We start from the raw sequence: 26495 nt of genomic DNA on the forward strand, positions 1-26495 counted from the left end.
TAGATCATGGCCAGACCAGTAAGCGGCATTTGCGGTGTCGGAAAAGAAAAAAAGCACGTAAACGGTCATTTACACAATCGCTGTAAAGCCTGCGCAAGTCCACGAGGATCGTTCCAATCCTCAATGACTTCATCGGACCTGTCAGTCATTAAAAAACAGATGATTGCCGTGAGTGGTGTGCATCGCTAAACATTTAGCAAATTTTCGTTAAACGATGTTGCGCGATATCACAAAAAAATTAGTTTGTTGCGCAAAATCGGTTGTGAAAATTGTTTCGTTTGTATGGGTCTTTACTGCCACACATTGAAAAAAGATTTTGATTTTCAGCATGAAATCTATAGGACCGCTGCTACCTCCAATCCTCCTTTGTTGCCCCTGGGGGGCCCTAGGTCCGGCTTATTGGCCTCCCAGGTCTCCCTCCCAACTGATAGTGCTCCCCCAGGGTCCCAGCAGAGTTTTAGTGGCAGCAGAACGCACTCGCCTGTCCGGCTGGCGTGCTCCCTCCTGTGTGCTTCGGCCTTCATCTCTTCAATGCGTCTTCTCCATGACCTAGTGACATGTACGTACTCATGTGCTGCCTGGTCACTCAGAGGCATCAGGGAGATGAAGACAGAAGGGCGCAGACTGGAGGGAGTGTGCTGGCTGGACAGGTGAGTAGTGAGTGCGCTCCGCTGCTACTAAGGTCCTGAGCCCGCTGACGCAGTTGTATCCGCTTGTGTCTGCTTTTCAAGGGGCACTATGCCGAAAAATTGTAAAAATGTAAAATATGTGCAAACATAAACAAATAAGAAGTAAAAAAGTGCCATAAATTACTTTTCTCCTATGTTGCTGTCACTTACAGTAGGCAGTAGAAATCTGACAGAAATGACAGGATTTGGACTAGCCCATCTCTTCATAGGGGATTCTCAGCAAGGCATTTATTCTTTATAAAGATATTCCCTAAAAAGGATTTAAACAATGATGCTGGCCAGCTTCCCTGCTCGCTACACAGTTTTTTGGCAGTTGGACAGAGCAACTGCCATTCACTAAGTGCTTTTAAAAATAAATAAATGCCTGAGAATCCCCCCATCTCTTCGATGGACTAGTCCAAAGCCTGTCACTTCTGTCAGATTTCTACTACCTACTGTAAGTGACAGCAACATAGGAGAAAAGTAATTTATGGCTAATTTCACTCTAGAAAAAATGTACTTTTTTATGTTTGCATGTTTTATATGTTTATATGTTTGCACATATTTTAAATGTTACAATTTTTCACCATAGTGCCCTTTAAGCATCTGTGATGATGATGATGATGATGATGTGTAACTGAAAAGCGGACACAACTGCATTAGTGGGCTCAGGCCCTAACGCTCTGCAGGAGCCCCAGGATATTCATATGTGGAGGAAGAACTGGGGCCCTGGGAAATGACATATCGGCATGCCCCAGTCCCGTTGCTGATTGAGCAAGATCTTCCGTCTTCGCCAATCAGTAATTTCGATCGATTTCAGGCAGAAACCTATCTTGTTAGGCCTTAGAAGACAAATTGGTATTTCTATGCCAATTCTTTGTATATTTATAAATCTCATATTAGGTTATAGTGAAGGCAAGTTATTATTTTGTTTCCTCCTCGCAGCTGGTTGCAGAAGCAGATTCTTTTGCAGTGGCTGTCTGCTGCACTCCTGTTTTCCGGGCCTGGATCCAGAGGCTAGCTGTCCAGCCAGTGTGCAGCGGAAGTTTCAGGGGCAACAAATATCCTCTGCCAGCTATTCTCAATTTGATTTGTAGGCCAGGGGACTTTTCATAGATGCTGTTTACTGAGTAGGCACTGCGGGGTCAGGGGTCAGAAACTATTTTCTGAGCCCCCGGAGAGCTTGTCGCAGCTGCCCTGTTTTTTCTGTATCTGGAAGAGGAATGCTAAGCTCAGGCAATCCCAGCGGTACGCAGCGGGCAGGTCACCCGGCATCAGCCAAACAAAACGCTTCAAGAGGTGGGAGAGAAACTCGCTGAAAACTTTAATGCTGGTACTTAATCCCTCTGCCTTACTGATAGCAGCAAATAGAGAGCTGGGAAAAGTGTACGGTATATGCGGACAGAACATCTTGTTTTATGTGAATGGCATCGGGTTTGTGAGTGCAGCACTGCAGACAAATAACAGACAGAGAAGCTCTTAAACTGAACTCAGAACTTCCTCTCTGCTATAAAAGATAAAAACAAGAAGTTTTAAATCAGGATGATACCATTTATTGGCTTAGAGATGAATAAACCGTAAGCTTTCGGCTAATAATAAGCCTTCCTAGGACTTGGTTCCTGCGTATACAGGTTTCCTGTGTCAAGCCCGGACTCTCCGTGACGTTTTCTTTCCATGCAACACGGATCCGTGTGCGATCAGTGTTGCTGCACAAGTGGAAGCGGGTCCTATTTTTATCATAGGATCCACTTCCTGCGTTTTTAACAAGTGTGAACCGGCCATAATACAGAACTGGATCAGAACCATATCTGATCTAGTTGTGTATCACACCTGAATAAGAAATGGAAGTTTCGAATGCTTGCTAGGAAATCTTGTACAGTTAGTCATTAAGGCTGGTTTCACAGTGGGACGTTACAGGCGCACGTTAGAGCAGCCTGTAACGCACCCCAACGCACAGCAATGAAAAATCAATGGGCTGTTCACAGTGCCCACGTTGCGTTACGTTGTAACGCAGCACGTCTACATAACGTACTGCATGCAGTACTTTACACGCGGCTAAGCCGCGTTAGACGGTTTGCACATGCTCAGTAGGGGTTGTTTTTTTTTTTCATTTTATGGGCGGAGAGGAGGCGGGGAGAGGCCGCTACGTAGCCAGGCACATGCCTACTTATTATTCACTGCACTTGCAGTGTTTACATCCTGGAGCGGCCGCGGATTGGCTGGCGGGACCACGTGATGCGGAGAGCTCCGCTCACGTGGTCTCCGCAGTGCCTCCGACAGAGCAGACGCACCAAGAGCTGCTTGAAACGCGGCTCTTGGTAGCCTCCTGCTCCAACACCACCAGGCGTTGCGTTAGGGGCACGTTATGCGACCATAACGTCCTCTAAAACGCAACGTCCCACTGTGAAACCAGCTTAACCACCTGAGCGGTCTGGACGAGCTCAGCTCGTCCAACACCGCCGGAGGTCGCCGCTCAGGCCCTGCTGGGCCGATTTTTATCAAATAAAGTGCAGCACACGCAGCCGGCACTTTGCCAGCCGCGTGTGCTGCCTGATCGCCGCCGCTCTGCGGCGATTCGCCGCGAGCAGCGGCGAAAGAGGGCCCCCCTAGCCGCCTGAGCCCTGCGCAGCCGGAACAAAAAGTTCCGGCCAGCGCTAAGGGCTGGATCGGAGGCGGCTGACGTCAGGACGTCGGCTGACGTCGATGACGTCACTCCGCTCGTCGCTATGGCGACGATATAAGCAAAAACAAGGAAGGCCGCTCATTGCGGCCTTCCTTGTTTATTATAGGCGCCGGAGGCGATCGGAAGATCGCCTCCGGAGCGCCCTCTAGTGGGCTTTCATGCAGCCAACTTTCAGTTCACTGAGAAAACCATTATAGGGATTTCAGTGGGAATCACCTGACTTGCAGAAGACACTGAGGGTAAGTAGGGCTATTAGTAATGCAGCCCTGCTTGTTATGTAGTATTTTGAAGGTAGATTTCTTGTCAGCGTTCAAAGTTTTGCCCAGAGGGAAACCTGAGAGTGAGCAGAGTGGAAGGAAAGTGCTCCTTTGGTCATTATTGTTATACAGCGTTTCCTAGAAAGGTGTGACTCAGCAGTACAGCAGTACTAGCCCGGCAGTGCACATTGTCCTGCAACAGAGGGAAAGCTGCTGCACTTTGGACACCGCCCACGTCCTCCATCAATGTGATTCATGGTTTCTGCACAAGATAATGTATATTTGCGTCTCCCAAATAAGGGCCCGTTTCCACTAGTAAGTGATGCGAATGCGGCTGCCTAGCCGCATCGCATCACTTCCGCCGCTGGCCGCATCACTTTCGCATCTCCTGATGCGGAAGTGAATTGAGGAGATGGGACGCGGCTGCGGGCAGATGTGGCTGTGCGAAAATCTGCAGCAAGGCACCGCACAACATGCACGCAGTGGAAACTCTTCCACTGGCGTGCATGTGTTTCAGCACACCCGCGGTGTGATGCGGCTATGGTCATTGCCTGTATGCTTTATTGTGCCTACTGTATGCAACGGTAACGCAGCGTTAATGCTGCATTGTGACTTTAACGTCACATTACAACGCAACGTCCCACTGAATGAGGCCTCAATATGAAATACAAGCAAAGTTAGCGTACAGTAATGCTCAGCCATGTGCAGCTCCAAATCCCCGTATGCTGCAGTTCATTATTTAATTTTTTTTTATTAATAAATCCCCAGAAATGCCTTTATTTGTTCTGTCCCGTACCCCGACAAAGGGGACCTTGCGCGGCTCCGAAATGATTGTTGGTGATCGGATGATACTGGTTGATGTATCAATAAAAGACACTTGCTTGATTTGAACAGTGTGCGGACCCCATGGATTTACTTTGCATTATATGATTGGTCCAGCACCTGGGATACTAGTCTAGTTTGTGACCACACATCTGCATTCTTGGACCTTATTTAAATTTAGACCACATAATGATGATACGACCACTTCCGTATTTTCTTTACTTCTCCAATGCTCACTTTTTGCTCACACGCGACAATTCCGCAGCTGTGCACCTTGCCAGCAGTACAGATGTTGCCACCTGTGATACCTTTAAAAACGTAAACCAGAGAGAGGGAAGATTTTACACTGGGCAAATATTGTAAAATACAAGCAATTTTAATCATTATGCTACATTCAATAAAGTTCCTCATTAAATTTCCACTTCATATTATTGGCTCTTTCAGGTTCAAGTGGGTAAAACAATGTATACCCATTTAAAGAGGGACTGTAGTGGAAATAACATAATGAATGGAATTATTTTTATTATTATATTTTACAATATTTATTTATAGATAATTTAGTCAGTGTTTGCCCATTGTAAAATGTATCACTGGTGGTGACATCTTTCATTCAAACAGGTGATCTGTACGGAATGTTTGTTACTGAGCGTTCTATGCACAGAGGAAGATATAGCTAGCTTGGCAGTTGGAAAAGTCCATTATTTTCCACAATGCAACCGCTGTTCACAGGCAGCAAACTGTCAGGACCATGGTCCAGACATCACACTGTGTGAGAGGTTTCACCACAATTTCAGCCATACAGAGCCCCCTGATGATCAGTTTGAGTAAAGGAATAGATTTCTCATGGGAAAGGGGGTATGAGCTACCAATTGGGATGAAGTTCAATCCTGGGTTAAAGTTCCTCTTTAGTTTTAGAGATTTTGTATATTTGGGGGCAGATCTCCTGACCTCGCCGTGCTCCCTGTAAGGTGAACTGCAGTGCAGCTATGAGGAAAGTTTTCTCCGCCGCGTCGTCCTACCTGTGGTTTAGTAACAGTCTGTGAATCATAACTTTGAATTGCAGTTCTCAGACACAGAATGGAGTTTAGTTACTTTCTTAGCTGCCTGTTGCAGAGCCAGAACACAGACTGAGTCGGTGACCTGCGAGGCCTTTTGTTTGAATTGTGCAAGAGAAACAAGAGCTTTGTGTTCATTGTTTGTGTGGAGAGCGGCCTCCCCGTCAGCCAGGAAATAGGTGCACTCTGGTGTAGAGGAGCCAGAGCTTGTCTCCAAGTTACTAAAAGCTCGGCCGCGGACATAGCACTCTCTCTGCTCTTTGTCTGGGCACCATGAGGAATCTCCTACCCTCACACAAAAGAAGGCTGAAAGAAAGAGCGGAGGGAACGTCCACCAGTTCCCAAATATCGGCCACTTTCTTTTTCACAGAGAAGCCTATGAGGCTAACGTGCAGAATCCTGAACTGAATGTGCCCTGTACTCTGAAACCATGTGACAGCACTGAGCCAGAGCTTAACCGTGTCTTTGGTTCAGTCATAGAGATAAACACAAGATACAAAATAAATATTATTTGATATGTCATCTTGTTACAAAAAGAACAGTCTTACCTCCAGGATTCATGCGGTTTTACATAACTGAGCATGCAGTAAGCTTCTAGAAACATTTATCAGTAGCAGGGCTGTGGAGTCGGAGTCGGGGCAATTTTGAGTACCTGGAGTCGGAGTTGGAGTCGGAGTCATTGATTTCATAAACTGAGGAGTCGGATGATTTTTGTACAAAATCCACAGCCCCGTTAAGTAATAGACTAAGGAGTCGGAGTCGAGGAGTCGGAGTCGAAACCATTTTGGGTACCCGGATTCGGAGTTGGAGTCGGAGTCGTGGTTTCATAAACCGAGGAGTCGGAGTTTGAGTCGGAAGATTTTTGTCCCGACTCCACAGCCCTGATCAGCAGCCAGGAGATTGCTGTGGTTTGCAGGGCTGTTAAAGGACAACTGTAACGAGAGCGATATGGAGACTGCCATATTTATTTCCTGTTAAATAATACCAGTTGCCTGACGGTCTTGCTGGTCTATTTGGCTGCTGTAGTGTCTGAATAACACCAGAAACAAGCATTCAGCTAATCCAGTCAAATCGGGCAATAATGTCAGAAACATCTGATTTGCTGCATGCTTGTTCGGGGTCTATGGCTAAAACTATAAGAGGCAGAGGATCATCAGGGCTGGTATTGTTTACTAGGAAATAAATATAGCAGCCTCCATATACCTCTCACTTCAGTTGTCCTTAAAAGGACTTACCCAGGTAGGGGGAAGCCTTTGGATAATCCTTCTCCACGCCGTTCCTCCACTGTCCCCTCCGCAAGATCACTTGTGGATGGCGCGCGCATGTGCAGTACTACAGACCTAGTTGAGCTTTTGCAGAAAAAGCAGAGCTCAATGGGGACTGTGCTGGTACACATGATGTCTGTGCCTGTGCAGTAGCACAGACCCGCTTGGGCTTGGATTTCTCTGCTGAAGCCCGGGTGGGTTGATGCTACTGAATCGCACAGTCCGGCAAGCTTCGGCAGCACACAGCGCTGGAATGGAGGGACGGGGAGACCTCTGGAGGATCCCGAGGTAAGTATCATTTTTGTTAACTCAAACTCACAGGTTTACGTTAAAGTAAAGTAGTCAGGTCTCGTACACTCCACTTCTACGCTTGTGGATCTGAGCAGATTGTGATGATGATGATGATTGTGTGTTTTATAAAGCGCTGTCATTGGCTGCAGCACTTCACTTTGTGTAAGTAGTCCTGAGACTGACTGTGCCTCAGAGGAGCTCACAATCTAATTCCTTCCATAGACAGTTATTGTCTGATGCTCCCATCAATCATATTACTCATTTTTCTTTAAAAGACTAGTCATGTGACCTTTGGTCAGCTGTTTACGACTTATGTAAGTAAGTGTTGTAGTAGTGCCTGGATGCCACCTCCTTTCTTTCCAATCTTTGCTGTGTGTTACAATTCCTTCCCCTAGCTCATGTGTAGGTGTATCTGTGAGAGTATTGCTGGAGTGGATCAGGAGAGTTGATTACTGTAAATAGTCGCACATAGGATATGAGAAGATAAGATAAGGCCATAATGCTTCCTAATGAACTAAACACCGGGATGCTATGGATAGTAAGCATTTAGTGAGTTACATTTCATAATCGTTTTTTTTTAACCCAAACTGATCACACCAAAAGTGTGGCTCCAGACCCTTTTCGTGTCTGGAGCTACACTGTAAAGTGAAACCCTAGTTCTTTTTAAATCTATTTTTCCCTGTAAGTGACCTGCGCTCTGACAATAATGTTCTTTTGAACTTAAAACAGTGCAGCTAGGTCACACATACTTACCTTTCCCCAGGGGTGCTTCAGCTGTATCAGCACCCAATAGCAATGGCTGGCTCTTATTTGCAGGGCCCTCCTCTTCTTTGGGCTGCAGCATTAGTCACATGATAAGAGCCAGCAGGCTCTGCTGAAAGGCATTCTGAAGAAAGCTAAGTTTGTCTATTTTCTTGGTTTTATTTCTGACAATTGCTTAGGGGAATATTTTGCTGAAGAGGTTTAGTTTTCAGAGTACAAGTTTTTTTTAAGTGGGAAAGAAAACTCTAGCACCTTATGTTACATCTTCAAAGCAAACTGTTGCACATTTATCTCAAGAATTACAATATGTAAGCGCCAGAACAAGACAATAGCATGTTACTTCTGGAATATTTCAGAATAAGCATACATCAGCGCTTTCGCCTTGCAGTGCCAGCGTCCCAGGTTTAATTCTTGGTCAGAATACTATCTGGACTGGAGTTTTTATGAGTTGTCTCTGTGGGTTTCCTCCCATATTACACAACATACTGGTAGGTACATTGACCTTTCCCCAAAGTGATATAAAATATGGAAGGGATATTAGATTATAACTATGGCAGGGACAATAGATTGTGAGCTCCCGTGAGGGACAGTTAGGAACAGGGATATACAGTAAACAAACAGTATAATCCCTTATAGTAAACTTCAAGGGACGTGGCCAAGTAGATTATTATATCAGAAGTTTACTATATCGGGATTGGTCTTACATTGTGTGTTTAAACGGGCTCATGGTAGTAAGCACATGGTTAATGTCAGAACGGTATGAAACATTGTAAGACCAGCTGAGGTGTGGACTGCAAGCATTTCCCATCTGAGGTGTTGTAAACTCTTCTAATAAACCAGCTTCCTGTAGTGCAAATTATTATTATTATTTATTTATAAAGCGCCAACATATTCCGTGGCGCTGTACAATGTAAGAAAACAAACAAGGGATACATAATGATACAGACAATGATATACATCAAATATGAACACTGATACAAGATACAAATAAAAATATTTACAAATAAAAATATGAACTTAGAGAGATTTGAGTTTTGAGAAAGTTTTGAACTTACAATTCTTTTTAATAGGACTTCTGGAGATGCCATATTTGATGTCACCGCTGAGTAATTACGACCTCGGGATTTTCTTTAGTTTGTTGAGCAAAGGTGTGTGTGTGTGTGTGTGTGTCAGTGTGTGTATGTGTGTGAGAGTGTGTGTGAGAGTGTGTGTGTGTGTGTGTGTGTGTGTGTGTGTGTGTGAGAGTGTGTGTGTGAGAGTGTGTGTGTGTCATATAGCTCATGTTAAAAAACAAAACCATGTTAGTCTGTGGTCCCTTGCATAACGGATGACTAAACACATGGAAAACTGATCCAACACGTTTCACCTCTGCCATGGGGTTTCGTCAGGGGATGGTAATGTGAAAGTGCCCAGTACATAAGGTGTGAATGCATTTAAATACAGCAATAATGCATAGTCAGTCAGAAAGCATAGCTCCTCATTTCTGTTTTAAAATACTGACATGTAACTTACATTATGAATTATCACTTCTCTGTACCATACCCATTGTGCAGAAGTGTTGATAAAATTTGCACAGAACTGCTAAGCTGTGGTTAAAAAAAAAAAAAAGAAAAAAAAAAAAGGAAGACAGAAAGATAAAGAGAAAGAAGGATCCATTTTTACCATTACTCAAGCAGAGAGCAGCACACACTGCATCAGGACAGAATTCAGAGTGATTGGATATGATGAAAACACTCAGCCAATCAGGAAGCAGAACTTACATAATGGTTGTCTTGACTGCTGGCCAGACGTGTGGATTGAGCTGTGATTCTCTGAAAAGTAAAAAGTTAAAGTTTTTTTTTTTCTTCCTATTATTTTTGTGGACTAGTTTAAGATAAACAAAAAAAAAAGTAAGCATTGTACATTTTTTTCCCCTCCTTTCTTTGCTAAACTGGGATTGTTGCGCTGCGTTCCTGTTTGCTCAGACCCAAAGCCCAAGTGGCTGAACAAAGGTATTCTGTTTGATCCGCGCAATCCGAATCTCTCTCCGTATTGATCCCTTTGAGTGAGCTGATGGGTTATACCGCAGTAAACAAAGCCAAATGTCATCCGGCAATCACCTGCTTTTATCATGCTACTATTTAGGCCATGCTGTAAATAAAATCTATGTTTGCCCGTAGGCTTGCTCTGGCTGCAGCATCCCCTACTTTTCTTTCTCTCATTCTTTTTTTTTTTTTTTTTTTAAACTTTTTTTTCTCTCTTAACCCTTCTGTTGCCAGATGCCAGGGCCACTTCAGCTCATAGTACTGTTTGCTCGCTGTCTGTGTTGAAGCGCCTGTTCTGGGAGAGGAAATGGATTTTGGGCACAATGCCTGAAGACAGTAATAACTTGAGACTGGGGGGGGGATGGGGGGATGGTGAGTGGGGGGGGGGGAGGATGGGGATGTACACAAACCTCTGTTACTGTATTTGCATACAAAGCACAGGCTACACAGATGTCAGCGACTTGAGTGGCATCTATAGAAGACGATCACAGCAACAAATGAAAGGGCCCACAATTTAGCATGGTGAAAAAGTGGTTAGCGGTGTTGTCTGGAGATGTGTGCATGGCTTCTATGTCTTCCCCAAGTTTGTGTCCTTCAAGCACTCCTGGTTCCTCTAATAGCCCAAAAACACCATGGCAAATTAATTGGTTTGGTACAAAAAATGGTCCATTAGTAGAAATTAGGCTATGAACTAATTTGAGGGACAGTTAGTGACATGGGGGTTGATGCACTAACTGCCGGTAATAATTTAGTGCGCAAGTAGAGCAAGGCAATATTACCGTTACTACCACCAGCAGTGTGCCACATGTAGCAGTAATATAATTGGGCAGCACGGTGGCATACAGGTTAGTGCTCGCACCGTATAGCATTCGGTCCCTGGTTTGAATCCCAGCCAGGAGGCTATCTGCACAGAGTTTCTTTGTTCTCCCCATGTCTGTGTGGGTTTCTCCCCATGTCTGTTTCTTCCGGCAACTTGGAAATCTCAACAAATCTCAAAAGACTTTTTAGGACACCTTAGTTGGAAGGACTCGATCACTCGGACAACAGTTCAGTGGTGAACACTGTACAGACGCATCCCGTTCTGTTATTGTGGATAGTTGAAAGTGGAGTGATGGCTTGGCGCATGAAGGAGTGATTTCCTCTGGGAGGGGTGAAGAGGTGAACAGTTGGTGTGGGTGTCAGTCGGGCATTGCTATTTCTCCTTAGTGACATGACTATGTACTTTGAAAAGAGCTGTGGAAGATGTCACCATTATACAGTGCTTTGCAAAAGTATTCAAGTATTCATTAAAGTTTTCCACATTTTGTCACATTACTGCCACAAACATGAATCCATTTTATTGGAATTCCACATGAAAGACCAATGCAAAGTGGTGCACACGTGAGAAGTGGAACGAAAGTCATACATGATTCCAAACATATAAAACTAAAATAACTGCAAAGTGGGGTGTGCGTAATTATTCAACCCCCTTTGTAGAACCACCTTTTGCTGCAATTACAGCTGCCAGTCTTTTAGAGTATGTCTCTACCAGCTTTGTACATCTAGAGACTGAAATCCTTGCCCATTCTTCTTTGCAAAACAGCTCCAGCTCAGTCAGATTAGATGGACAGCATTTGTGAACAGCAGTTTTCAGATCTTGCAACAGATTCTTGATTTCTAGATTTAGATCTGGACTTTGAAAGGGCCATTCTAACACATGGGATATGTTTTGTTTTAAAATATTCCATTGTTGCCCTGGCTTTATGTTTAGGGTCGTTGTCCTGCTGGAAGGTGAACCTCCGCCCCAGTCTCAAGTATTTGGCACACTCCAAGAAGTTTACTTCCAAGATTCTCTGTATTTGGCTCCATCCATGGTTGCTGTGTCCCCCACATGGCTTGTGGCAAACTGCAAACGGGACTTCTTATGCTTTTCTGTTAACAATGGCTTTCTTCTTGCCACTCTTCCATAAAGGCCAACTTTGTGCAGTGCATGACTAATAGTTATCCTATGGACAGATTCCCCCACCTGAGCTGTAGATCTCTGCAGCTCTTCCAGAGTCACTATGGGCCTCTTGACTGCATTTCTGATCAGCACTCTCCTTGTTCGGCCTGTGAGTTTAAGTGGATGGCCTTGTCTTGGTAGGTTTACAGTTGTGCCATACTCCTTCCATTTCTGAATGATCGCTTGAACAGTGCTCTGTGAGATGTTCAAGGCTTTGGAAATCTTTTTGTAGCCTAAGCCTGCTTTAAATTTCTCAATAACTTTATCCCTGACCTGTCTGGTGTGTTCTTTGGACTTCATGGTGTTGTTGCTCCCAATATTTTCTTAGACAACCTCTGAGGCAGTCACAGAGCAGCTGTATTTGTACTGACATTAGATTACACACAGGTGCACTCTAGTCATTAGCACTCATCAGGCAATGTCTATGGGCAACTGACTGCACTCAGACCACAGGGGGCTGAATAATTACGCACACCCCAATTTGCAGTTATTTATTTGTAAAAAATGTTTGGAATCATGTATGATTTTCGTTGCACTTCTCACATGTACACCACTTTGTATTTGTCTTTCACGTGGAATTCCAATAAAATTGATTCATGTTTGTGGCAGTAATGTGACAAAATGTGGAAAACTTCAAGGGGGCCGAATACTTTTGCAAACCACTGTATAAACACACAATAATAAACACTCACACACACACACATATATAATACACAATTGTAGGGCTGTTTTCCCCTGTGTTTCCTGGGTCTTCATTGGCTTTTGCGATTGCGGTTTCTGCAAACGTTTTGCCATGATCGCTCCACAATTTTTTGCCTGCAGCGACATATACTGTAATTGCCTACGCATGTGTCGTGTTGGAAAAAGCTGTGCTATTTAAGAACACGCAAAATTGCAAGCGCAAAACACAAACGAACGGTCATGACGAGCGTTTCCCAAGCGAGGCTACTGACTTCAATAGCCTGTGGCATTCTGTGCGTTTTGCCATAATCGGCAAAACACACACAATCGCAGCTAGTGTACAAAAGTTAATACCAGCAATTACAGTTCGTATAACAGATGTAGAAAAGTTTACCATACTCTTTACTGAGCTGTAATATTGGTTCTTTTTATACAAGGCTGCTGGCTCTTTAACATGACCTCTTTCTTGGAAGTTCTTTATTGTTCTTCCATAAATTGCTGCAAATAATTCCAGCTTGCACGGGACGCTGTTGTCTGCCTTATATAGGCACGAGTCAGAAGCCGCAGAACAATAGTTTTATGCTAATTTGCAGGCATTCGCTGTAGCTGGGCCTATCTTTCCTTGGGATAAATGTAACCCTTTCTGGCAAAGCTGCAGCATAGTCTTCTTCTGCAGCTACAGACTTCTCCATACTTCTCTACATCCCATCACAATCAACCAAGTTCCCGAACAGGAATTCCAGCGTGCAAGTAGAAATGATCTCCCCAAAGTATCAAACTCTTGCATCAAACATTCGGTATAATGAAGAACTAAGAAACTTTGATAGGCATTATCAACAGCAGTAAGGCTGGGTGCACACAGAACAGAGCGTGAAAGGTCTAGTTTACTGTCATGTGCGTTTTTGTATGCGTTTAGTGCCTTTTTTCCCGCATATGAGATTTTCTAGCGTTTTGCATGCGTTTTTATGTGTTTGCAGTTCGCATATACAGTGCGTTTTCAATGCGTTTTAATATTGCGTTTCCTGCAAATCACTAGGAAGACAACAAGAAGCTGAATCACATCACAAAACGGTATGGTCAGTATTCAATCCACTTTTCTCCCAAGTTTTCTCCTAGGAGATAATCTTTTTTTATTTTCTGTTTTTTAAAAAAAAAAACGCATACAAAACGCAATACATTGCGTTCCCATTGACTTTCATTATGTACGTTTATGTATTGATGCGTTTTTGAATATTATGCAACAAAACCAGCGTTTTCATGTGGCCCATAGACTTCCATTAGCGGCAAAAACGCAGTTTTTTTCTGCAACGCTTGCGTTTCTGCTAAGTGTGCACCGAGCCTAACACCTTTGTTTTTACTGGTTTAATGCGGACCTGAACTCAGAACTTCCTCTCTGCTCTAAAAGATACTCAACAGCATAATAACCTTTGAACAAAAAAACATCTCTTTGTTCCAGCTGATACAAATCCTCCAATAAATCTGCACTATTTCTACTTCCTGATTCATGCAAGCAGACCTATTGTTCAAGGACAACTGTAACAACAGAGATTTGAAAGCTTTTAAACAATACCAGTTGCCTGGTTATCCTGCTGGTCTGTGTGGTTGCAGTAGTGTATACATCACAGCAACAACAAAACATGCAAGATAATCTTGTCAGAACTGACAGAATTGTTAGATACACCTGATGTGCTGCATGCTTGTTCAGGGTCTGTGGCTAAACATTAAAGGCAGAGGATCAGCAGGATAGCCAACAAACTGGTATTGCTTAAAAGGAAATAAATATGGCAGCCTCCATATCCTTCTCACTTCAGTTGTCCTTTAACAGCCGCGGTGCTTTCAAATATCTTCTCTGCCATCTCTGCAGTTATGTGACACAGGGGAAAGATCAAATTACAGCTTATGATTAGACACAAATGAGGGGGAATTACACAGGCTAAATACATACAGGGAGCATTTCTCTGTTTTCTTCCTGTCCTGTGCAAGAGTTCAGGTCTACATTGAGGAGTAAGCAACTGTTTAGGCTTTTGTTGTTGTCACCTGTGTCTGGAAACATTTCCCCTCCTATCCCAGAGAAAAGTTAGAAAGCTAGAGAAAATGTCTTCAAAGAGGAGTATCTTGTGCCCCCATTCAGAGAATTAGTCAACTGCAACTCTGATGATAACTGTAATACTTCGGCCTCCTCACTGCTGCCTCAGGAATAGCAGGCAAGATGACCTCCCCATTGGAGGCACTGATCCTACTCATGCAAAGTTAACAGTGAGAAAAATTAACTATGTGCCACTTTCAACTTGAAAAGACGGAACCCTATAAGTCCAGTTTCAGGAAATGTATATTAATGAGGAACTGTAGTGAAAATAACGTAATGAATAAATTTGCTTATTTTTCTACAATATTAATTTATAAATGATTTAGTCTGTGTTTGCCCAGTGTGAAATCTTTCCTCTCTTTGATTTACATTCTAAAATATTTCACAGGTGGTGACATCTTAAGTCCTGTCAGGTGACCTCTGTGGAATGTTTGGGTACTGAGAGTTCTGAAGCCAGTTCAAAATATACCTGGTCTTTCAGAATGCTCTGGGGCAGGGGCAGGAATTCCTCATAGCTAATCAGCCTAGGCAAAACATTACTGGAAGGATGGGGTTGCATACCAATAAAGACAAGACTAATAACATTTATATTGCACTTTTCTCCTGGCGGACTCAAATTGCTTGAGCTGCAGCCACTAGGACGCACTCCGTTGGCAGTAGCAGTGTTAGCCTAAGAACTCCTCTCTGAATATGCTCTGGCTTACTGAACAGGAAGAGCTGAGATTTGAATCCTGGTCTCCTGTGGCAGAGGCAGAGCCCTTAACCATTATACTTTCCAGCCACATTAAAGCAGTTTATAAATATAGGAAGGATTTCTGCTACTGAAACCAGGAAAATTACTGTAAAAGTGGATATCCTAAATAATGAACTGCATTCTACCAAATGTCTATATGTCACTACAGCACCCCTTTAAACAATTCTGTAAGCTATTGCTAACTGGACACCTTTTTATGTGTGAACCAAGTCTTAATGTTTTTACAAACCATTGTTTTATTATAGTTGTAATTGCAACTTTATTCTCAATTTGCACTTCTATAGAAGTCTTCAATCAGTGCTCTTTGCAGTACAGACTGCTTAGACATTGCCATTTTTCCTCATGGGCAAAGCAGGAAATTTTAGTACTTAGCATTATTAGTACCTGGATTTATGCTTTTAATATATTTTTTTTGAGGAAAGAAAATATATCAGCATGTTAAAATGTCGGTGTATATATTCCTCCACATTTTACAATAGAATAAGACATGTAAACAAAAAAAAGAACCTAGCACCGGGACGAAGCTAATACAATCAGCGTACTAACTAGGATGAGAGTAGCTCAGTGCAGTATATCAATATTCAGCAACTGGCAGCAGGCATTGACAAGTTCTTCTGACAGTCTCTTGTTGTGGAATGGCTGGATTTGCATACAATACAAAGTGATCAAGCTGATATTGATATAGCGTTTGCCATTGATTCTTGCAGTGTATAAAGCTGGACTGAAGGTTGCTTATTTCTCAGGAAATTGGAATTCCACTTGAATTTGTCTCTAGCTGTGCTGCTATGGCTGGCATGCATTGCTATGGCATTATGCGTTCTTTGAGAGAAGCTTATAATTGTATCAGAGTCCAGCAGTGACTGACAGCTATTGCAGCCTGTTATGGGTTTAAGACAGGCCCAGTAACCGCATCCATCTCTGCACCCTCGGGTGCCTTTCAGGCCCATCTGAAAATAGCTGTTGGCCTGGTGGGAACATTGCAGAAATTATAAATAGAGACCATTTTTGTTCATGCCTGATATAAAGCAGCATATGATATGACTGTGATGCGCTGAGCTTACTAACCAGCTATAAAATATACACCATGGTGATTCAAAGAGAGTCTGAAGTGGAATTTTTTTTTACCTTTTTTTTTTTAATTTATTTTTTTTATGTGCAGCAGAACAAATATTATTTCCCCCGGAAATGCCCTGAATACTGTCTAGGATTGCAGCATTTTGCTTCCTAGGAGAGACAGAGCTGTGCGCAGTAGCTCCACCTCTTTTCCAGTCTGCCTCTCCCCACCCCTCTGTCTTCTTGCACTGAGAGGGGCAGGGAGAGGCAGAGATCGACTGGAAAAGAGGCAGAGCTACTACACACAGCTCTGCCTCTTCATGGCAGCAAAATCTGGAAAGTCGTGGAACTTTGCTTAGCTATTTCAGGGGCATAAATAGCTCATTCTGCCACTGGGATGCAGCAAATCAGCTTAGAATTTAATGCTGAAGATGGCTGCACAATAAAATGAGGAAAATCATTCTGCTTCAGACTCTCTTTGAAGGGAATTTGCAGAGAGAGGAATATGGAGGCTGCCATCTTCATTTGCTTATAAATAATGCCAGTTGCCTGGCTGTTATGCTGAGCTGTTGTCTTTAGGTGTTTTTGAGTCACACACCTGCAACAAACATGCAGCCAGTGGAGTCACACCAGAGTCACAACATCTGATCTGCATACTCATTCTGGGCCTGTAATGTAGGCAGGTTTCACACTACTAACCTGCGTTTTGGTTGCGGCGCGATTGGATGATTACATCGCACCACAACACTAAAAAAAGCCCTCGTAGACACTAATGTTGATGCGCAATGATGTCACTTTTGGCACTAATCCAATCTATAAGTGAGGCTCTCTAACGCTCACTTCCTGTGGCGGAAATACAAAGTGCACAGAAGTGCATTGACAAAATACGTTTGCGTGACGTGAGCACGAAACAGTTTAAAATATCTGTGGCGCCATTAACTTATATAACTTCCTGCGCTGCGCGTGTTTGCCGATAACGCGCTGTTGTCGTTGCATCACATCGGATACTTCTGGCACATGGCAGTGCAGCAGGTGTGAAATGCCCCATGGGTTTTCATTGCTTTAGCGTTACCCTGCGGTAAAAAAAGGGTAACACACCCCAATGAAAACGTCCCAGTGTGAGAGGGTCCTCAGAGTCTGTTTCCACTATATACAGATTTGCAACATTTCCCCGTATGCGAGTGATGCATTGTGGGAGACATCATATGCCCTCTCCAACCTAAATAATCACAAATACCTTCTGTTCTAAGAAGGCAGAATTGTGTTTTGCATAGCATTTTAGTCAGAGGGCTTTTTGGTCCTTTTCAGCCCCTTACACACTCCAAGTGGTTCTGATTCACCATGAGCTTGCTGGGCAATCTGAAACTCTAATGCTTAGTACAAACAATCAGATTTTCACGCAGATTTCCTGCCAGATCAATTATTTTCAACATCTGATTTTGACCGATTTTCCGTAGAAGTGAATGGATTGAAAGACATGTTGAAAATAATCGATCTGGCAGGAAATCTGCATGAAAATCTCATTGTGTGTACTAGGCATAAGATACTTGTGTCACACTTTGCGCTTAGGTCAGGTCAGGGAATCAGGGATGAGCACACCCTGGTGATCTGGGGACACATGGCAGTCACACAGCTGATGAGAGACGTCTGCATGTTTATGATCTGCATGGTGATGGTATCATTTTATGATCTGCTCATCACAACCCCCATGATTGTCTTAGACTTTGCCTGGAAAGAATCTTACTTGGCTTCCCTTCTCCGAGTTGATTACATGTTTCACATAAACAAGGCCTGAGTACAAGAGGGGAGACGAGTTCAGCGGATGCAATCACACAGTCCGCAGAGTCCAGGTCATCTTCTACTGTACAACATCACTGTGGAGCCTGCTACAAATCCAAGAGCATCCCTGCTGTTTATCTGTGTTCGGCAGTTGGCTTTGTTTGTGTATGTAGATGTTTTTCTAGATATATCTGTAAAAAAATGAAGACACAAATGATTTCCTAGCCCCATGCAGCAATCTGTGGCAAAACTTGCCTTTGTCCATTTAGAAGCTACTTAATCAGACAAATTATTCACTCAAGTTCTGAAACACCCAGAGTTACAGATGGCCCAGTAAGCTCATGGTGAACCAGAACTCCACATTAATCTATGCCATGCACTGATGAGGATCAACCAGTCTGAAACAGTCTGCATGCATGTTGGATTATTGTGGCTCTGTACAATCAAAAAGTTGAAAAAAGGACGTGATGATCCGCACTACCTTTAGCAATGAATCTTCATTTATTGGTATACAAAACAAACAAAACATAGAACTATAGGACAAGACATTTTATCAGCGCTGTGTAATATGTTGGCGCTTTATAAATACAATAAATAATAATAATAATAAGACAGTCCACTGTTTCAGGCTCCTGCCCATCTTCAAGTTGCCCAGTTCTAAACGTTGCACACAACAATACAGACATATATACACAGTGTATCCAATCAAGAAAGGCATGCAAATGCGAGGACCTGATGGGGAACTGCTAATTTAAATATATAAGCCAGGCCCATTACAGAGGTAAACCTTTTGATTGGTCACATATATTCCAATGTTTACACACAATAGGAAACTTCCCCACAGCGATCAAAGTGATGTTATGATCAAAATAATCACCTGCATAGCATCCCGTGTTGTCGTAGATCAGTAAGAGGCAAAAACCGGCACCAAAAAGTATTTATAACTATGCCAGATCACGGAGCAAAAAACTCCTTCCCGCGTGGTATCCTTCGAGTGACGCTGATTGGTCGGCGTCTTTCCTCACTCGAGATGCTCCATAGTAGAGGGCTCTGGGAAGGAGTTTTTTGCTCCGTGATCTGGCATAGTTATAAATACTTTTTGGTGCCGGTTTTTGCCTCTTACTGATCTACGACAACACGGGATGCTATGCAGGTGATTATTTTGATCATAACAGCACTTTGATTGCTGTGGGGAAGTTTCCTATTGTGTGTAAACATTGGAATATATGTGACCAATCAAAAGGTTTACCTGTGTAATGGGCCTGGCTTATATATTTAAATTAGCAGTTCCCCATCAGGTCCTCGCATTTGCATGTCTTTCCTGATTGGATACACTGTGTATATATGTCTGTATTGTTGTGTGCAACGTTTAGAACTGGGCAACTTGAAGATGGGCAGGAGCCTGAAACAGTGGACTGTCTTGCCCTATAGTTCTATGTTTTAATTGTTTGTTTTTTATACCAATAAATGAAGATTCATTGCTAAAGGTAGTGCGGATCATCACGTCCTTTTGCAGCCTTTTGGATCCTGTGGAGCCCGGGATCAGTTTTTCCTGCACACCTGCCATTCCACCTTGGATGGCTGGCCAGAGAGTGCGACTTCACCTACAGAGCTGTTATTTCAATCAAAAAGTTGACACATCATTGCATTCCAGGGGTTCTGGAGATGTGGTTAGCTACCAGGGACAAAAAAAGAGATGATTTGCATATTCAGCAGTGGTGCATTGTGGGAGACCTCATATGCTAACTCCAACCTGAACTATCGCAAATCCCTTCTGTTTTATGAAGGCAGATTTTCATATTCAAGTTATGAAAGTAGAACAGTGTAATCCCACGTTCTACTAAGCTCAGCTGAGCTGGCCATTCGCAGCTGCCTTATGCAAGAATCTAGCCTGTGTACAGGTGTGCCCAAGCCCACTTAAAGATCTGGAGTGGTGGATCTTTAAAGCAATATTGAAGCGTGGCAAAAAAAATTAAAAAATTAAGTACTTACAAAGATGGGCACATCCGTACTGATCATGTGGGAGCGGAGACTCGCCTGTGCACAGTACAGATCTGCTCCTCTTTGGAAGCACTCGGGAAAACCAGTACTTTCGAAAACTTCCCAAGGAGAGCCGAAGAAGTATTTGACCAAGGTGGTTGAAAAACTTCACCAGGGCCAGGCGCTGGAACGAAGACACGGAGCGAAGACTAGGAAGGCTCTCCGGGATCCAGAGCCTTCCCTCTCCATAGGGGAATATCTTGCTCATTTTTTTGCACAGCTTCAGTATTGCTTTAAACAACAGTAGCACCCGAGGAAAATGTTCTACTGCTCGCCCCTATGCCTAAAGCCACTCTGTTTTGTCCCGCGCGTCGTCCCTCCTCCCCCTATATAGCAAGGGGATGCATCACTCTGCTAAAGGAGAGCAAAGTGTCTGCACAGCGCTCGGCCCCCGAACTGTCACCAAACATTTAAAGTTATGATCCCTTCGGGAAAAAACAGTGGTGTGTGTGTGTGTGTACGCACCTTCAGCCTGTTATTATTATTTAGTATTTATATAGCGCCAACACTTTCCGCAGCGCTGTACAGAGTATATAGTCTGGTCACTTAACTGTCCCTCAGAGGGGCTCACAAACTAATTCCTGCCATAGTCATATGTCTATGTATGGATCATGTGGTGTAGTCTAAGTCCAATTTGGGGGGGGGGGGCATGGTAAGCGGACCAATTAACTTATCTGTATGTTTTTCTGGTGTGGGAGGAAACCGGAGTGCCCAGTGTGAGAATTATACGAAGGCTGCCGTATTTATTTTCTTTTTTGAAAAATGCCAATAGCCTGTCTGTCCTGCTGATCCTCTGCACTTTAAACCACTGACCTAGAAGGAGTGTACAGATTGGTTGCCACACTAGCCACATGCTTGTTTGAATTGTAATTTAAATGCCACTCAAGCCACAAAGATCAGCAGGACAGTCTGACAACTGGCCTTGAGGAAATAATCACTGCAGATACCTTATCCCTCTCACATTCACTTCAGATTCACTGTCTGATCAGGAACCCTATCACCAGCCACTTCCTACCACACAAGCTTCATAACTGCAGGCTATGATATCCTCAGATACCGCCGTCTACTACACCAGGCTTTCTCAACCAGGGTTCCTTGAGTACTCTGCAGGGGTTCCTTGGCATTTTCCCCTATCGTGGGGGAAGTGTAATAGAGCACACTATAATAGGTGGTACTGTAACAAGAAGCACCCAATTGGGGGGTCAGGAGACAGTATAATGAGTGGCAGTGTAATAGGGAGTAGTGAAATAAACAGCCACACATACTTTTAAAGACCATGCCTCCTGCAAAATAAATTCAGGGGTTCCTCAAGATCAAAACATTGTTTGCAGGGGTTCCTTGAGATCCAAAAGGCTGGTCTACACAATGCAGCCTTTCATTCTGCATGGCATTATGATATCCAGCCAAGCTGCAGCAGATCCACCCACAAAGGCTGCTGTTTAGTCCTTCATCTTTGCTGCTTCCGGACACAGGAACACATTTTTAGCTGCAGAAGCCAGGTTGTGATATTTGAACTGTCTGCTCACAAAGCTGTCAGGTGGTATATAGAAACCCGTCCCTGTACTGTAGGCTTTGGCATAATCTAATTACTGGGAATTATTCTTTAAAGACCACATATTTTCTGTATAGTTACAGATGAATGTGAGAGAAGACATACATACAATTAGATACAGTACTTGACTTGTGTGGCACAAAGGCATTCACTTACCCGCCAGAGTGCTAATGTACTTGCCTGAAGTTTGAAAATGCCGACACTGATGAAAAGAAGAAAAATCTTTTATGTACTATTATACAGCAGAGGCTGAAGCTGCCACCTGCAAGTTCCATGTAAGTGTTGACCTTTGTGAAGAAAATAGTAATACCTTCAGTATATGCAAATGCATTGCAAAGATGTAGCAAATATTATTAACCTATTTCTTCTGCTGTCTGTCTGAGCTGGGGCCATGCAAGTATCAGTTATTTTTTTTAATCAAGATCTATGAGATTTAAAGGAAACCAGAGATCAACAGTTTAGTCAGAATCGATACTTACCCCGGGCTTCCTCCTGCCCCATAAACATTTGTGAGGCCCTCACCCTCCTCCCGCGATCTGCCTTTCAGCTGCAATCAGCCCCTGTAATTGGCTTGTGTCAGTCTGAGTCTACTGCACATGTGCAGTAGGTCTGCGCATGCGCAGAAGACCCAGACTGGATGCGCCTGAGCAAGTTACCAAGGCTGATTACAGCTGAACGGCAGACCCCGGGAGGACGGCAAGGGACTCACACGTGTTTATGGGGCGGGAGGAAGCTCCAGGTAAGTTTCGATTATGACTAAACATTCATCTCTGGTACACTTTAAAGTACCCGTCCATTATTCAGTTTTCGGCATCAATACCCAGCCGATACAATCATAATGATTCAATCTGAAAGATATTACTGCCGAAACATGTTCGGTCTCCCCCCAAGTGAATGCTGAAATCAGTAGTAAATCTGTCCGCAGTGTGTCGCCAGGTAATAGATCCCTCTGATCAGATTCAATCAGAGATGGATCTATCTGATGGTAAATCTGGCAGCGGGTCTAGAGGTGTATTGACACTTTTAATCATTTTGATCGAGTATGCCAGTAATCTATTGTTTCTGCATATCTGATTGATAGACTTCATCTATTTGGTGCTGTTTACCTTTTCTCTAATAGTGCATCAGGGACATCTGTATGGCTGATATTGTGATGAAACCCCTCCTACAGTGTGATGTCATGGCCAAGGCTCTGACAGTTTGCTGTCTGTGAACCTCTTTGCATCATGGGAAATAACGGCTGGTTCTAAATGCCATGCAAGCCGTATCTCCCTCTGTGAAATGAAATGAAATTTTGGAGCAGCTAAACCCACAAAATACATTAAGTCCAGTCTGCCAGAGAAGCAAATTCATTTTGCCTAGCTAGAATGGAGGCTGAACCTAAAAAGTAGTTTTAAGAAAATGAAACAGATAGCTTTGCATTTAAATGGCAGATCTGCTACAAAGATGTCCTGATACTTTTGGGTCTCCATTATGCTTTGCAGTCTGCTCCGCCACTATTCTTTGCTGAGAAAAAAAGTGGAGAAAGAAACTCATACTCACCTCCCCTGGAAGAGCGTCTTCCCCAGGAGGCAAGTATCCTTTCTACACATGGGGTTGAGTTTTTAAAATGCATTTTGTGTGGAAATGGGCCTGTATATTTTATGCAGCAGGGAAGGATCACACCATCTAGTTTTTATTTATTCCCTTTGTGTCCTTTTTGAGATGTTCTTTCTTTAGGTTTCCTGTAAATGAGCCATTTTCATGCCATATTAGCTGTCGTTTTAGGTGTAGTGCCCTCTTTTAATATTAATTTGATAACTAATTAATCAGTGCCTGGCCTAGGGCAGAGTAGGTGTTGGCCTTTCGAAGCTTGGTCACTGAACAGAGTAATTAGTGAGACTGTGTGGCCCATGTTAATGTAACTGTAAGTTTATGGTGAACAAAAAGCCTCCTTACTAAAATGCTCTGCAAAACAGAAATTTCTTCCTAAAGAACAACCGAAGCAAGAGGGATATGGAGGTTGCCATATTTATTTCCTTTTAAGCATCGCCTGTTTCCTGGCAGTCCTGCCGATCCTCTGCCTCTAATACTTTTAGCCATAGACCCTGAACAAGCAAACGCAGATCAGGTGCTTCTGACATGATTAGCAGATCTGACCAGGTTAGCTGCATGCTTGTTTCTGCTGTTATTCAGACACTACTGCAGCCAAATAGATTAGCAGGGCTGCCAGGCACCTGGTATTGCTTAAAAGGCAGCCTCCATATTGTTCTCACTCCAGTTTTCCTTTAAAACAAAAAAAGGTATTTACGATTATTCAGGTTGGAGTGAACGTCTGAGGTGTCCCACAATGCATCACTGCTGAATATGCAAATCATCTCTTTGATTTTTCATATTCAGCAGCGATGCATTGTGGGACACCTCAAGCTCACTCCAACCTGAATAATCACAAATGCTGTCTGTTTTAGGAAGGCACATTTGTGTTTGGTGATATAAACTTGCTCTTGGACCAGCTGATTCATGTCAGATAGGGGATTCTGCTGAACACAGAGGACTGTCCTCCCCTCCTCCTCCTCCCTGTGCTGCGGGTGTCTGCTCAGCACAAGGCCTGGGAGGGAGGGTGAGTGTGCACTCCTATCTGCATTACACAGGCGTGAGTCATATTGTCACTGGAAGCACAGGTACACTTATCACGCTGTGGGGTGTTGATGAGGTCACTGCGCTGCTAATCAGCTGTTTACTTTGGGATATTTGCAGTCAGAATGGCCGGTGGCCCAGGAATACTCCCTCTGCCCTTTGCCTCCTGCTGGAGATTGTCCTCGGCGCCGTCTTAACGTAGCCACACAATATGGAACTCAAATGAAATGATTTCGACACCGATCCAGCAAACATGGGTTGTTTTGTTTTTTATTACAGTTATTAATGGGCGTCTGTAGTCTTTGCCTGGGTCATATCAGATTAAAGTATGGGTTGCTAAAAGATTAGTAAAATAGAGTTCATGCTTATGGAGTCTCAAATAGCACCTGACGACAGGAATATTTTTTTAAGGCCTGTTTTTTTATTTTTTTATTTTTACACGTAACACATTCCATTGTGGTGTGATTGTTCTGCAATTGCACCACACCGGCCCCGTAAGGCCCAATGACCACACAGTGAGACATACTTTACAATGGAAGAATGCCTCACTCCTGGGTGAAACACACTGATACTCTTGCCTTGTCACAACAGGATCCACTGCTCCGCATTGCGATCAATGTGATCCCCTTATAAAGCTATCACTGCTTCTGCAACAGGATGCAGAGTTTTTGTGCGGCACAATGTAACTCGGCCCATTCTAAAAGCCCTTTTCCAATAACAAGCAAGCACAATGCCGTGCAGCCCTCAGGAATGAAACGCAATCGAGGCTAGAAGCACATTCGGGCAAAAAAACGAAACTCGATTTACATGTTATTGGGTTCTCATGTCAATCAGCAAAACTTCTGCAATCTGCTTTTTGAAACGGGTGCCAACTAGTGGAAAAAGAGTCCGAACACCAAATGTTTTTTTTTTTTTTTAATTAACAGTACGGTATTTGTATTGCATATTTTCCTCTCAAACATAATACGTTTTTGCTTTTGTCTCTGTGTAGTCTGTTCTTCAGATATTCCCACTTCTTTTATGTAGACTTCCTGAAAGTCTAAAGTTAGAAAATGGGAATATTTTAGGAATGGGACTTCACAGAGACAAAGTAAAAGCTCTTGCTAATCGTGCTTCAGGGGAGAACATTGTGTGGGTGTGTGGGTGTGCCCCTCCGTGTGCATGCGTACGTGTGGTGTGTGTGTGGTGTTTGTGTGTATGTGTGTGATGGTGTCACACCGCAACGTGCTCAGTGTAAAAGGACCCTAAGTGTTAATGAAAGAAGCAATGCACGTGAGTTTCTGAGATAGATGAAAAGTAATGAACACATCCACGCATCCTCTGTCACCAGGCTCACGATATAGATGAACGGTACACGGTGAATTGTAAAGCACCTCTATAAAGAGGTCTTTGTGTTTGGCCATTTTACTGGATTGTCACTTGACTAGATAGTGTTTGGGGTGTGTAAATAGCTCCTTCATTACCGGCTGTTTGTACAGCTGTAGAAATGTCAATACACCTCTCTTCCTCTCAGTAATGACAGTTGTTCCTGAGATGCTGTGTTGCTGTGTATAGGAAGGATTTCCAGTTGATGGTTCAGTGCATCTGGCTGGGACGAGGCTTTGGGGTCAAATCACAAGGAAGGTGAGGCATTTAGAATCCGTAACAACCGCTTTCCTTGTGCACCAGCTCCAAATTCCTGGAATTCAAACACAATGAATTGAAAATGCTATATATAAGGTAATATGAGGTAGCTTTAGCTGGAGCCCTTTTCCACATTCTAGATGTACGTTTCATCGCTCTCACTGAGTGAACTCTTCAGTTTTCATTTGATCTGAAGAGGTTGCTCTACAATGCTAGCCAAACACTATGGAGCAGCAAACTAGCAGTATATTCCTGAGTGACATCCTTTTCACTACCTTGAAGAGGAGCTTTAACCAAGGAATCAGTAGCTGATACCCCCTTTTCCATGATAAATATTTTCCTTTTCTCAAAAAGATCATCAGGGGGTCTGTATGGCTGATATTGGGGTGAAACCCAACCCACAGTGTGATGTCAGGGCCATGGTCCTCACAGTGTGCTGTCTGTGAACCTCATTGCATTGTGGGAAATGACGGCTGTTTCCAACTACCACAGAACTCTCAGTA

At 43.4% G+C, this 26495-nt stretch overlaps 1 protein-coding gene and 1 long non-coding RNA gene across 42 annotated transcripts in view; one reads left to right on the top strand and one right to left on the bottom strand.

The window, feature by feature from the left end:
- The window catches only part of TCF7L2 (transcription factor 7 like 2), a 774578-nt gene that overhangs the window by 98148 nt on the left and 649935 nt on the right, over window positions 1-26495 (top strand). The gene's annotated exons all lie outside the window — the stretch shown is intronic.
- On the bottom strand, window positions 4687-10405 carry LOC137533888 (uncharacterized). The gene is made up of 3 exons (XR_011024245.1): window positions 10238-10405; window positions 9564-9614; window positions 4687-4738 (listed from the first exon to the last, which is right to left on the bottom strand). It is a non-coding gene; the product is annotated as an uncharacterized lncRNA (long non-coding RNA).

Source organism: Hyperolius riggenbachi, chromosome 10 (assembly GCF_040937935.1).
Source record: "Hyperolius riggenbachi isolate aHypRig1 chromosome 10, aHypRig1.pri, whole genome shotgun sequence".
Taxonomy (NCBI): Eukaryota; Metazoa; Chordata; class Amphibia; order Anura; family Hyperoliidae; genus Hyperolius; species Hyperolius riggenbachi.